This window comes from Manis javanica, chromosome 13 (genome assembly GCF_040802235.1).
Source record: "Manis javanica isolate MJ-LG chromosome 13, MJ_LKY, whole genome shotgun sequence".
Lineage (NCBI taxonomy): Eukaryota > Metazoa > Chordata > Mammalia > Pholidota > Manidae > Manis > Manis javanica.
The window spans coordinates 52,857,476-52,872,738 of record NC_133168.1 but is presented as its reverse complement, the minus strand read 5'-3'; the positions used below and the strand labels follow the sequence as shown (position 1 = coordinate 52,872,738).

The window sequence follows — 15,263 nt, the reverse complement described above, 5'->3', positions numbered from 1 at the left end:
GTAGACAAAAACAGAGCCTTGTAGACATATGGTACCTTTAAACCCCATTATAATGGAAAATAGTGAATTGTTCAGTTGTTACAGAGGTAATTAAGGCTGGCAGAGGCTTCCCTCTATGAATTTATGGGCACTAGGAAAATGTCCTGGCTAAACTGATAACGTAAATGGCTCAGCTTTTGATAATGTGAATTGTTCTCACGTGAAAGCATCTAAGGCTGAGCTGCTTTTGCTCTAATTTAGCTGTTAAGTAAAACAATAGATTCATATGGTTGCAATCTCTTCCCATAACATGATGCCGAATTTCAGAAAATGCTAGATTTTGCAATTCTGTTACTCCCAGTGTCACCTCAAAGTGAGATAGAGCTTTGGGGACACCCAGAGAAATATGGCCTAAATACAAAGACACCAACATGAAGAATGTCTAGGCTACTCCTGAGAATCCATGCTAAATAAAACCTATTGTAACCAAATTTTAGGCATGTGGAATAAATTCAAAACATTGTGGCTTACCACAAGGTCAGTATATTAAACCTTCTCCCAATGAGATGTTACTTGATTTATTTAGACTCCTTGGCATGTTTGGATTAATGTGCTGGCAGTCTGAGCAGCTCTTCTTCCTGGGTTCTTACAAGAATTCTTGGATAGGAGAGCTAAGTAATTTGGATGACATTTATGTTGGAATACACCTCCAGGTGCAATTACAATCAGCATGTGGTAGGAGCAGCAGCTGCTCTTTCTGCCCTGAGCATCTGCCTGAAGGAATGGCAGATGACTCACCAGACCTCCTCTTGCATAGCTGGGCTGTCTTTAGCCTTGTCTTCATTGAAGAGGCGGTACAGTGTATGAATGAGCCAAATGGAGGGAAGAAGTAGGTAAGGGGGATTTTTAAACGGTGTCTCCATCTCCTTTCTGCCCAGAAATTTGACTTCGAGGTTAGGAGCAGGAACAGCAGTGAGAGAGAAGAAAAGTGAGGCAGATAAAAGCCTGGGAAATGGTGGCTTATTCTGTATGAAGTATGCAGCTATTTCTTGAACCACTACACGGTCCACTCATTTTGCATTAAATTGAGTGGTCAGAGTTTGGAAAGCTGCTTGTCAGATTCCATAGGCTCAGGCCATCACTACCATTAACTAGCCTTTGTGCATGGCTCAAAATGTTGCAAGTCTGGCTTTTCAGCTTATCGTCACCTATGGGCACACCACAAGTTTGGCAGAGCTGAGTTTTCTCTTGCTTACACAAGTGTTAAAGTTCCCAAAGTCATCAAGTGTGTCCCTCCTTCAGACATTGTTTTAACAAAAGGTAAACTCAAGCACACACTTTCAGAGTCCTGTTTTAAAAGTTCAAGTGGCCTGGAAGGAAGAATGGCATGTCTGGCAAGCCAAGACTGCAGACCTCTCTCCACTCTTTCCCAGGGGACTGACATTCCTTAGACTCTACTGCACCTCATTTGCTCATGTATAGAACCAGGAAAATTGTTCTTGTCCTGCCTAATAAGGAGGATGGAGTAAAGATGATAGAACACATGTTTGGGAAGATGCTTTTCAAACTGTATGTTGTATGCATGGAAAAAATAATAATCAGGAGGGAGATCTAATATTTACAAAGTTCCCTTTCTTTCTATAGTCTTTACCTAGCTCTGGGGTGTTTATCAATATGTTATCACTTCTACCCAGAAGGGATGCTGAATAAATGTTCAAGAACTTAATAATATGAATGCATGCATGAAGCTGATTACCCCCCAAAAGAATGTCTCTTTAATTATGGGAAATTCCTACATATAAGTCATGGATAGCTTTTTGGTCACATTCCAGAGACAAGAAAAACAGATCTTGTTAGAGCTTTCTTTTGTAGTCACTTGCCCAACTACATCCATACAGCTTCTCCACTCCGGCAGGTCACCTCAGAAAGTGTTCCTGATCTTTACATTGACATTATTTTCTCAGCATACACATTACACAGGGGCAATGATATGAACTGTCTCTTCTGATGTTTCAGATGTGAGGCAATTCATTCATTCATTCATTCATTCATTCATAATTGTCTTTCTTTGATGCCCTTTGCATTCTTGGCACTGTGCTAGGCACTCTATATACAAGATGAAGTAGATGTAGTATTTGTTCTGCACAATGAGATCAACTATCATGACCACTATACTGTTGGAGTGTCATACTCCTTCTTAAGTGCACAGAAATATTTTTCTTTTGGGTAGTATGATGTTTTGGTTTGTCTGATTTTTCTTTTCCCATGGACAGGAGTGCACATAGAGAAAACAGTATTTGTGTTGTATTTGCCTGTTGTCTTCCATTTCTGAGTTATTTTCATACAGGATGAAGTTATCTTATTGATTCACAAATATTTACCTGAAATCTACTTCATCTCAGGCACACCTTTGGGATACCAAGTTTTATAAGCTAGAATTCATTTTCTGCAGGAGCTTACAATTTAGTTAGGAAGACACACCATTAAAAGACACCATAACAATCACACATAAAAAGACAATACCAAGCAATGTATGATAAATTTAGGTTCAGTGATGACATACAAATAAGATGTGTCCTGAGGGGTCCCAAGATATAAACCACTGACAACTTGTGAAGGATAGAAACAGAACAAAAAGGAAGTACTTTGATAAATCATGCAAAGCAACTCTGCATGCAAACTAAATATTTCCATTTTGATACAGGACCAACAACATGTGGGCAATCACATGCTTTAACTGTTGCAAGGTGTGAAGCTGATTGATGCACTGGTTCATGAGTTTATGTAAGTGGAAATCATACTACTGGAAACTTCTCTCAGACTCTATCCCTTCTTCATTTGTAAGGCTGTGCTAAGTCCGTATTTACTGAAATCACATCAGTAATTAAAGAACTTGAGGAACTGCTGGAAGGAATATTAAAATAGTATTGCATAATTCCACCCTCTATAACAAGAGGAAAAGACCATCCCATGTCCTATAAGTGGATCTGATTAGGCAGCCTACCAGTGGCCCAGAGCCAAGAAACAGCAGGGAATTGTATCACTCTATTTACACTTATCAACAAAAAGAAAAGAATGCCATGGCAATAAGTTATCATCAATTTGGAAATTATTGCTTATAAGTTAATTATTTCTTTTATTTTCAATATATCAAAGAAAGCAGTATATATGATTCTAACCTGGAAATGCCAAAATTGTAAACTTTATAAAATCTTAATTTATCTTTAGACCCTGATTGTATTTATTTGGTCAATCTTTTACGGAGTTATCTTAGTGTTAATACCATCTCCTCAACTAATCTGTAGAAAACAGAAAGTTGAACAAAACCTTACGTTCATGTTTCAGGCATCATACATCTTATCTGTGCACTATCTTATTGATTATGTGTATAATTTATGGATAGCTTAATTTGTGTGTGTATAAAATGCATGTGTATATATGTCATAGAAAGAAAGTCCGCAGTATAATGACAATAATAACTTTCATTAATCATGGGCTCAACAAATATTCTTGAGCAATTAGAAAATGAAAGGTGTTGTGCTCGCTGTGGGGGAAAAGAGATTTACAAGACGTCTAACAGTCTAGCATATACATAACAAAGCCCAGAGATCAGCCACAGCTGTCATATCTGCTTTGTGAAAAATGTGAGCTGTTATTCAGGCACCACCCTAGCGAGTCAATCTCTTGTGAATAAAGTCCTAGAAATGAGTCAACAACCACATGAACTTTACAGATTTTTGCTGGGTAGGACACAGGATCAAAATGTACATTGCTTTCCCCAACCACTGAAGGATTAAAGGGTAAAATACAAAAACTAAAGACCGCAAGCAAAACTCATGCTACAAAGTAGTAGCACATTTTTAAACATCATGGGGTTAACTCTTGAACACAAGAAAACAAAAAGGGCAAACAAATCTGGAAAATCTGGGAAGAGGAGGTGGGGTGTCTGTTGTCTGAGCAGGAACACTTTGTGCTGCACACAATAAAGGGTAGAATGACATATCAGCTTTATAGATCAGTCATGGCAGAAGAAAATAGAAATATTCTTTGTATGTTCTGGGTAATTAAAAAGCCCCCTGTGGAAAGATTCAGACTTTAAGAAAATTTTCAAGTCCCAGCTCAGCTCCTCAACAAATTCATGATTTTAGGCAAACATTTAACCTCTCTGAGCCTTATTTCTATGAAGTGGGAACAATATTTCATTTTATTATTATAAAGATTCAAGGAATAAATCATTTTTTTGGTTATTGCTTGTTTTTCATTTGTAATATGCCTGGTTATGGATATTCAATACAGAGTGTACCTGTGACATGTATGAGGGCTGTGTGTGTGTGTATATGTATACACACACATGCATATATTTTCTCTCATTCCTTCATATCTATACACACACATGCATATATTCTCTCTTTCCTGCAACATTCCACAACATATATATTCTGTCTACTATATACAAATACCATGCATTAACCAATTCATCACAAGCCTATGGGTTTATCTTGAAAACAAGCCTCGTATTCACCTCTTATCTCTTATTCGCACTTATTGCACCCTATTCCAAGCCCTCATTCTGCCTCAGGTCTGAATACTACTCAGAACTTCTTGCTCCAACCTTCATTCCTATTCGATTAATAGATGAATCTACCTAGAAGATAGTCTTCCTTCCCGTTTAGGTATCAGAGAGCTCAGAGAGTGCAGTGGAAAGAGAACTGAAGTGTGAGCCAAGAAGTTAATGTCTAGCCATGGTTCTGTTTCAAACTTGACCCAAATGTGAGACAGATCACTTAGCCTTTCTGGCCTCCTTTCCCCTCTGTGAACTGAGTAGATTTGCTCTCAGTGATTTCTGGCTTCCTTCCAACTCTAATATTCTTAATTTAATTTACTATTCAAATAATACATCAAAAACATTATTGCAAAAATCTATCATCAAGGGAACCATCCCAAATTAAATAATGACCAGAATAGAAACAATGATGACAAACTGCCATTTTATCAACAGAAGCTTTGCTCTGCTCCACATGAGCAGCACATGTGAATAAAGCCCCTAAGTCCACCCAGGCCCCCACAGTGGCGTCACTATACAAGGCGCTGGCCTCACCATTTGCATTCATTTTGTGACTAGGTTGATGTTATAAGGAGATGGGGCTTTGCCCTACTCACCCATTCATGTGTATGTAAGGTGTAGAGGGACATAAATGGAATGTGCAATTTCACTTAAAGGAATGTGGGTCTACTAATTTTTTTGCCAAGCAGGCTACAGTAGTCAGATATGAATGAAGACTTTATCTCAATGCAAAAGTCTGACTTGATGCAAAAATATAGGTGAGTAACTTGTCATGTACCTATTGTTTTCCTTATCTATATGAATGCAATATAAGATAAGCACAATATGGGAGAATATATTCATAAATGACTTATCCAATAAGGAGTTAACATCCAAAATATAACTGAAGAACTCACTCACCTCAACTCCAAAAAACAAATAACACAATTAAAAATGGGCAGAGGATCTGAACAGACACTTCTCCAAAGAAGAAATTCAGATGGCCAACAGGCACATGAAAAGATGTCCCACATCATTAATCATCAGGGAAATGCAAACTAAAATCACAATAAGACATCATCTCATACAGTTAGGATGGCCAACAAGGAACAACAAATGCTGGCGAGGATGCGGAGAAAGGGGGACCCTCCTACACTGTTGGTGGGAATGTAAATTAGTTCAATCATTGTGGAAAGCAATATGGAGGTTCCTCAAAAAACTAAAAATAGAAATACCATTTGACCCAGGAATTCCACTCCTAAGAATTTACCCAATGAACACAAGATTCAGATTCAAAAAGACATATGCACCCCTATGTTTATCACAGCACTGTTTACAATAGCCAAGATATGGAAGCAACCTAAGTGTCCATCAGTAGATGAATGGATAAAGAAGATATGGTACATATACACAATGGAATATTATTCAGTCATAAGAAGAAAACAAATCCTACCATTTGCTACAGCATGGATGGAGCTAGAGAATATTATGCTCATTGAAATAAGCCAGGCAGAGAAAGACAAATATCAAATTATTTCACTCATTTGTGGAGTATAACAACAAAACAAAACTGAAGAAACATCAGCACACTCACAGACTCCAAGAAGGGACTAGCAGTTACCGAAGGGGAGGGAGAGAAGGAGAAGGGGATTAAGGGGCACTATAATTTGCAATCACAATATAGGTAGGTCACGGGGAAGGCAGTATAGCATGGAGAAGATAAGAACGGATTCTAGAGCATCTTATTATGCTGATAGACAGTGACTGCAGTTGGGGGCTGAGGACTTGATAATATGGGTGAATTTTGAAATCACAGTGTTGTTCATGTGATACCCTCATAAAATTGTGTATCAATGCAGGGAAGACAAGCAGTGATTTTACACATCTTACTACACAGATGGACAGTGACTATGAAGGGGTATGTGGGGGGGATTTGGTGAAAGAGGGAGCCTAGGAAACATAATGTTCTTCATGTAATTGTAGATGAATGATACCAAAAAAAAAATTGTGTATCAATGATACTTTAATTTTTAAAAAAGATATGCATAATGTTTTATCTTTTCTATATTATGTTGAAATTCTACCTGAAGCCTAATTTACTGAGGTGTAGGTCCTCCATTAACATCCACTTCCTAAACCCACATCAAATACATAAAAACACATGATGTAACTTTTGCTTTTAGAGTAAAGATAGAGTAAAGGGGAGCTCATTTGCCCTCTCATCTGAAACAACTTAAAAACAAAGAAAATATATGAAACAATGGTTCTCAACACACTGAACATGAGGCAACACGAAACAGTGATGCCTGAGAGATGGAAGACAAATTGGGTGAGTCCTCCAGCTTAGTCTCTGGAGAATCTTTCAGGCCACGGTGCAGGAGAGGAGCCCAGGTGGAGCCCAGTGAACTGAGGAGCTAGAAGCTGGCTCAGCAAGGGGACTGGCCTCCTGTTTATCGAACCTATGCTAGTGCTGTATCTGGTGTTAAATTTTTTGAATATCATCTACAGATAGAGAGAGGAATAAGATGGAGTTTCTGCCCTCAAGAAGCTCAAATTCTAGTAGGCATACAGACAAATAAATTACAACACAGTAAATTACAGTTTAAATGACAATAACAGCAAGCATACAATCACTTGGGAATATATGAGAGGGATTTTCCACCAATCCTAGGAGGGGGCTGATGAGAGAAAGGTTCTTAGGAGAGAAAACCATAAGCTACACTCTAAAATCTAAACAGGAGCTAAACAAAGGGAAGTAGGGCAATACATTCAGAATGAAAGCACATGTAGAAGCGCAGACATGGGAATGAGCATGGAGAGCCTGAAGAATATATGGGTGGGGTGGGGGGTGGGGAGGAGGAACAAGAAACAGGCACCAGATCAGGAAGGACCCCAATGTCTGGTGGATTAGTACTGCAGGAGGTAGAGAACCACCTAAGTTTTAAGCAGGGAAATTACTTAATTCTATTTGTATTTTGTAGAACTCATTCTAGCTAACATGTAAAAAATGAACTAGAAGAGAAAATCAGATGCAGGGAAATTATCATGGGACTCTGCTTATTAGGTGACAGATTATGGGTATGAAGTAGGGTAGTAATAGTAGAGAGCAATAAAAGTCATTCGACTCCAGAAATTCTAGAAAGATGGATTTTTCTAGTAAAATGATTGATTAAATATGAGGACAGAGCATGAGAAAAGAATCAAGGGTGGCCATTCAGATCTCTGTGATAAAGAAGGCACTATTCATTAAGATCAGAAGCAAAGAGAAGACATTTTGGAGGTGCATATGAGTTACATTTTGGACATGTTGAGATTAACGTGCCCAAGGGACATGCACATATGAGATATCCAGCAGTCAACTGGAAGCCTGAGGGAGACATCTGTGCTGGCAACAGATTTGAGATTCATCAGCATATACGGAATGATCAAGCTCCGTGTACGGAAGAGGTCCAGTCACCTAAAAAAACAGTAGGATGTGAGAAGATAAATGTGATGGTATTCTGGGAAGCACCTTTATTTAAGAGATGGGCAGAAAAGAGGAATACGAAAGAGACATCAGAAATGAAAGGATCAAGAGATGACAAGAAAGCCAGGAGGGTGTGGTTTCAGGATAGTTAGCAAAGAATCACTGGACTAACACCAGAAGTTATTAAGACCTCTAAAATGGAAGGGGATCGAGAACATATATGGGCAGAATTGGCCTTGGACTGGATGAAATACATTGTGTCAGAGTATCACAGGTAACAGGCAAAGAAAGACGTTTGAAGGTACAAATAAGGGAGGAAAAGGAAATTCCTGGCCTGCAGTTTTAAATGAACTGCGAGGTAGGAGGCAACATGTTCACATGTGGGAATTTAGGAGGAAGATCATGTGGATTAAGCTTAAGGAGAGTGAAGAAGGTTTAAAATAAACACCAGAAAGTACAAGGAGAGTTAGCTGTTTGTGAAAGTTAGAAAAATGACCAAGCATGATTAAGGGTCTCATTGAGAATGAAGGACACACTGAATTGGTGGAGTCTTCTGGCATACTTGTAGTTGCCCTGATATTTTGTGATTCCCTTTTTCCTTTGTAATAAATAAGGTCTTAATTGTCAGAACCCTACAGCTAATTCTGCCACTCAAACCTAATTCTGTATTCCACAATCTATCTTACATGTAGGTCAGCAAACAGTTCACTCTAGCTAATGGGAGTGAGTGCAAAAGCCCACTTGGGTTTTTCCTCCTTATTCTTACCCCTTCTGGTTACTGGGAGCTGTAGGGAGCCAGAGCAACCACAGTGGACCCACCAGGGGAAGCCAAGTGAAGGGGAAAGTGGAACCAAACCGACCTTTTGTTTTGATTCATATGAAAGAAGAACATCGATCTTTTTTAGTTTGAGTGTTCATAGATTTCTTTGTTAGTCTATGCTCTAATATATAAATTAAATTTTAAATGACTCAGAAGCCTGGAGCGTGTGAGCAGACAGGGCAAGCAGTTTTGAATTTGCCGAAGGGTATGATAAAGAGAAGAGTGAGGAAGCTGAGACTACTGGCAGGATGGTGGTTGAAAAGCTGAGCCACGAAACCTCAGCCAGACAGAAAGTGAAGAGCAGCTGGAGGTGACAGACTAGGTCAGGAGACTGGATGCATAAATGAGGTCTCATACAATACTAGGGTCACTTAGCAGAAATCAATGGGGACTAAAATAAATATGCAACTGAACATAGCGATATAGATGAATTTTACAAAGCGAAGCAAAAAAAGCCAGACACACAAAAATGTACTCATAACACATATAATTCCACCATGCAACAACAAAAAAATACGAGGTAATACTAAGCTGTGATGTTAAGCGTCAGAAAAAAAGGAGGAGACTGGGAAAGGAGCATGAGGAGGACTGCAAGGAGCTGGTCTTTTTCTTGTCCATTCTGGGTGCTGATTACATGGGGGTGTCCAGTTCAGCACATTCATATTACATGCACATTTTCATATGTATATTTCACTTCAAAACTAAATTTTGAAACTGCCCCAGAGGAAAAATACATACCAGTTTTACTTATCAAAATAGCAAAAGCTATAGTTAAAAGAAAAAAACAAAACCGTAATTCGTAATTCTGGCACGCCTACGATAAGAATTTCTATGCCCTGTGGTTTGACTTTAAAACGGCACCAACTTGGTGGAAAGCTGTCTGGCAAAATGTTTCAAGAGCTTTAAAATATGCATGGCCTTTGACTTAGAATTCCACTTTTAGAAGTTCATTCTAAGAAAATCAGAAATATGAGGAGACTTATGCATAAATATATTCAATGAATTATTTATAAGAGGGGAAACTTTGAAGGGAATAGAAATGTCCCCAAATGGGAAAATGATTACATAAACTGTTATATCCTATGATGTTATAAGTATGCAAATGATTTTCAATTACATGGTAAAATGTTAATAATATAGTTATTTTTTAAAAAGCAAGATAGAAAATGTGATTATATACAGTATTATTTCAAATTGACATAAAATATATGTACCAAAGTGTGCTTATCTCTAGGGTGACTGATTTTGGTTCTCTTTTAATACATTTTATGTTTCCTAGATTTTCTAAAGACAGGATACAATATTTTGTTGATTACAGATAAAAAATTTATGCTGGTGTTACACTGTTTCCTTTTTTCACAGAGTTTTGTATTTTTCTCGCAATGCAAGTTAACAATTGTGTTCTACTCCACAATAATTTTTTTAACTACATGACTCTGAGCTGCCTGAGGGCAGGGTGTAGTTTTACTCATCTTAACTTTCCCCTGGAGTACCTTGCAGAGAACATAGTATATAATCAAAAAATACTGAGTGAAACAAACATCAAGATCTCACCTGCTATCTTCTATTTCTGTAAGTGTACTATACAATTAAATAAACATCATTCATCATTAAACCTTTGGCTGCTTGCATTCTAAGTTAAAATAAATAACAATTTCTAACTGCATAGTTTAAGGTTTAGCCCCTCACCCCATTCGGTCTCCTGATTTAGGTGCAGGAGAGCAGAAGGTCCAGCAGTGGTGGAAGAAGGGGAGGGAGAATCAGAAGACAGGACTGAGGGTTTAACCCCACCGCTTATGCTCCAACCAGAACACTGCTACTTTGATCTCCTTCAACTCCCTTTCCCTTCCCCCAGTACTCAAGGCTGAAGGAGGCAAAACCCAGCAATGCCAAGGGTGAATCAACAGCTGGGGGTAATCAGTTAACTGGCCCACTGGGGAACCAGAACCCTGTTTGAAGTGGACTGCAGGGAGCCCACAGGAGGGGAGGAAAGCCAGGTCAATAGGAGGGACTATGCGGCTGCTTGAGAGAGTAGGGAGCCTTCAAGAAGGAAGGTAAGGTTCCTGATTGATAGAAGAAATTAAGATCTTACTTTAAAGAAAAAATATGAAGATTTTTTTTTCTAGAAGGAGCTCCTTCATAGAGAAATTGTAATTTTACTTTTGGAAGAAGGTGCTGATTTTTATGTTAGTGGTACATTTTTGAAAATTTGTGACCTGAATAGTAATTACCCAAAGCCCTTAATTAAGCTGGATTTATACCAACTGAAATAATACTTTCTCAAATATGTTTTCTTTCTCCCCTGGTCCTTGTACATTGCTGTTCACTCAAAAGTTTAAATCTCAGTTGGAGAAAAAGCAGCATGTAATTTGTATTTAAGAAACACAATAACACATTCCTATCTTTAAAAATATTTTTTACATGAGCATTTTATTCGTATCACATTCAGTAGGAAGCTTTCCAGGATGCCAAGTATTATGTTTCTTAGGTAAATTTCCTATGTTAAATTTTTCATAGACATGCACAGGTGTAACTGTACTTGAAGTGTTTCAAAAGCTTAATAGACTTCTTTATTTTCTTAAAGTCCATTTGAATAGCCCTGAAAGAAGTGAATATAAATTTCAATGCTTTAATTTTGGTTGAGCAGAAATACTTCCAAATTATTTTGCCAGTCTAGCCTCAAATGTCTTCTTTGCCTGTCAAAACCCAACTCTTTTCCATGTAATATGGAAGCTACTGACCCAGGACCACTGACTCACCAACTTCATTTTCACTTAAAATAAAATCCAGATTGGAACAGGGGTTTTGCAAGATCAAAGTCTAGTTAGTGGAAGGTGAACTTTTTTTTTACTACTTAAAAAGGAATTGAAGTTACTCTCCACTAAAAATGACCACACATCTTCATAAGTTCCACGAAAAATAAGAAATAGCCTTACACCACTGGATAGTTAAACCTGGATTTAATCCTAAATCACATACATGCTCTAGTCTGATGAACACTACAGAGAGACATTCCACCATGCCAAACACTCACTGAGTGCTCAGTGTATGCCGGGGTGGGGGGACAACCTCAGAAACTTATGCCATAAGCACTGTTATGATCACCTTCTCTTTGGATAGGGAAACTGAGGCACTAAGAGGTTACGTAACTTATCCAAGGCCTAACAGTCAGCAAATGGTAAATTCAGGTTTCACATTTAGTCTGGCTCTAAAATCTACATTCCCTTCCATTATACTAGATCGCCTTTGTAAGAATGCTTTTTTTTCCCTGCTGATATCCATTCAATCTTATGTCTACATTCTAGAAACCAGACAAAGATATGTTTTTTTTTTTAAAAAAAGCTCCACACAAATCATCCAGGAGGACATGACTATGCAGACAGTCCATTTGCAATGTAACCACATAAAAGACTTCCAGATAAATTTAAGCCCATTAACAGAAGTGCACATAGGATCTGCCAGGGAGCCAGATGCCGCCCTCTGAGGAGAATAACTTCCCTAGCTCCTCACCCAAACATTCAGCTGGGCACTCCCCAAGAATGGTCTGTTCACCGTGCCAAAGGTCCAAATGTAAACTGCACGATGTGCTTAGTAAGAACTGTTTGAATCTTTAGCAATAAATGCTCTTTAGTAAAATCCAAACTGCAGGGTCAATAAAAGAAAAGGTATATATACTATAACATTTATAAAGGTAAGCATTACAGTTCTGAGACTGTTTGCATAATTACATTAAAGATTGTCCTAATCCGCTTTTCACGTTTAGCTCTTAGGTCAGTATTTTTTTTTTTTTGCCCTTCCACGTTACTTCAAATCCTCCAAAGAATGCTAGAGAAAATCAGCAACCAAAACAAGCAGCTTCGGATTTTCTGGCACTCAACCATTTGGATAATAGACTTGAATCGCATGATAGATAGTGGTCTAGGAATTTCAGAAATAAGAGTTTGGTTTCAATAAGAAATACCTTTACAAGGAAGCTGAAAAATGGAAAACAGCAGCAGTTGTTTTTGTTCCTGAAAAAGAAAATCAGTAACAAACGTAGGCACCCTAAGTTGAATTTGAATCTACATAGAGCTCACTATTTGACTGACAAAACCCTATCAGGCTCAACTTAATTGAGTTTAGGAGACTAAAATCATGGGAGCTAGGCAGATTTATTTTTGTGTTTTATCTGTGGCACAGGGGGTCTCGGGATTATTCAGAAGTCAGGGGAGCTGGCATCCTGTGAACTGCTTCTGTTAAACTGTAATGTGATGCTTCTGAGGGTTGGGGCATAAGTGGGCTTGTCGAGCAGGGAAGGAAGTGAGCAAGAACAGAAGTCCTGGTGATTTGGGAGAGTCTGGCCTTGTGCGGTCTGTTTCCTTCTCCCTGTTGCTCCCATTCAACATCTAGGCCTATCTTCTCTTAAGAGACACAAATTCCCAACAACACTAAACATGTAGAATGATCTACATAAACGTCTTGTGATGAATACATTTCCTTCAGTTGAAAAATGTCTAGATTCATTTATTTAACAGTGTAGGTTAATAAAATCAAATGATAACGTGTGGTTGATAAAACTAAATTAGCATTTAGGCAATTAATTTAAAAGCCCACTTTAAGGATTTTAATTAATCCTCTCCCTAACAAAAAAAGGGATAGCAAAGTTCTTTCTTTCTTTCTAAATTTAAAGGTATGGTGTAGTGTGTATTATATTGAGATATATCAACAGCTGTATGCAAAATCTTCTTAAGAGAAACATAATACATATGAAAGTTAAAAGTCAAATAAGTGATTTATCTTCCAACTTCTAGATAAATGAGCGCTAATAGGTACATTTTAGTCAGCTTTTCTCTATAATGATAAGTAAGCCTAATTTAAAATTTCCCGCATTTTTTCCTAATTTTTTCTACTCACAATTATGAGGAGTGAAACAAATAAATTTTATGTATTTCATTTTAATTTTGATGGTAAAATGTCTAGAATTAAAAAATCATAGTAGTCTACCTGGAAAAGAAATTACATATTTAATTAATGTATAAAAACAGGTTTTATACAGCTGTTAACAGCTTTCAACTTGAAAATGCATATAGGCTATGCAGCCTAATTGATGTATAGGATCTATGCAACTAATTGATATATATTGGCATTTAGCTGAGGACAACAGAGGATTTTGAAGACAAAGGCACTGAATGTCATGGGAAATCTTAGGATATTTTTAATGAAGAATATTCACAAAATATATACTGTTGCCAAGGATTTCCTTTCCAGCCTTATCTTCCACTCCTGCTTACAGATCTTGGACTATGAGTTACCCATGGGCATGCCCATATTTATTCCAATGCGTATGATGTGCTGCTTGCATTGAATGCCTCTCAGATGCAGCCAGATGCCATGTCTCCCAGGAAGCCTGGACATCATTCTCTCTCTCCTGTGGCCAACTACCAACCATTGCCTTATGGTAGACTATCTTGTGTTACTACTTGTGTATGTGTCTCATCACTCTTATTATTTTGTGAATCTCTTTAAGGCAAGACCTACATCTAATAGATTTTGAATTCCACACAATACCTAGGACAGAACCTGGCCTATGTGAAGTGCTAAAAAAATGCAAGTTAAATTAATGAATGGAAACATTTACTGAACTTTGAACGTCTACATTATATACACAAGGTAATTAATATAAATAACATTAGGTTTCCCTTCAGTCTTTCCTCTGTGTCTGTGCTGTCCAATACAATAAAAACTTGCTACATGTGGCTGTTTAAATATAAATTCAAATTAAAAATTCAACTGCTCAGTTGCACTAGCCACATTTCAAGCACTCAATAGCCATATGTGACTAGAAGCTACTATACTGGACAGCACAGATTATAGAACATTTGCATCACAGAGTTCCAGCGTATGGCACTGTTCTACAAAGAAATCAAAGTGATCCTATTAAAGACAAAGTCAAATCATTCAATCCTCAGCTCACAGCCCTCCAAACGCTTTCCAGCTCACTCCCAGGAAAAGGTAAAACTCTTATAATGACCTAAGATGAACTGCCTTTCTCCTCTACCTGATCCCACCACCACCACCACCACATCACCTACCACTCTCTTATTCTTACTATTCTTTCCATAGTACTTACCAATACCTAATGTACTCTGTCTTAATGTATTAATCCTGTTTATTGTTTGCCTGCCACCACTAGAATGTAAACTCCAAAGAGTAAACTTCTGTCTGTTTTATTCCCTGATGTTTTATACTCCCATAAAATAGTGCCTGGTACATTGTTGGCATTCAATAAACATTTGTTAGATTAATGAATCAAGAGTATTTTCATTCTATAGATCAGTAGCTGAATTCAAAATATTGAGAATTTTTTTATGAATTTGTTGCAATTAATCATCTTACAGTGATAAATGAAAGAATAAAATAAGTTACCTCACAGCCTTGCATTTTTCAGAACAACAGTGCTTTCTGCTACCAAAATA

At 37.7% G+C, this 15,263-nt stretch overlaps 1 protein-coding gene and 1 long non-coding RNA gene across 16 annotated transcripts in view; one reads left to right on the top strand and one right to left on the bottom strand.

The window, feature by feature from the left end:
- EYA4 (EYA transcriptional coactivator and phosphatase 4) overlaps positions 1–15,263 on the bottom strand; it is a 296,169-nt gene that overhangs the window by 91,562 nt on the left and 189,344 nt on the right. The window lies entirely within an intron of this gene.
- LOC108397060 (uncharacterized) overlaps positions 1–15,263 on the top strand; it is a 47,776-nt gene that overhangs the window by 30,432 nt on the left and 2,081 nt on the right. The window contains exons 3-6 of one of the 2 annotated variants that reach the window (XR_005054799.2): positions 2,684–2,763; positions 10,664–10,862; positions 14,081–14,245; positions 14,360–14,457. This is a non-coding gene — a long non-coding RNA (uncharacterized lncRNA). Of the gene's footprint in view, positions 1–2,683; positions 2,764–10,663; positions 10,863–14,080; positions 14,458–15,263 lie in introns of both variants that reach the window. The other variant, XR_012124241.1, reaches the window with a different exon arrangement.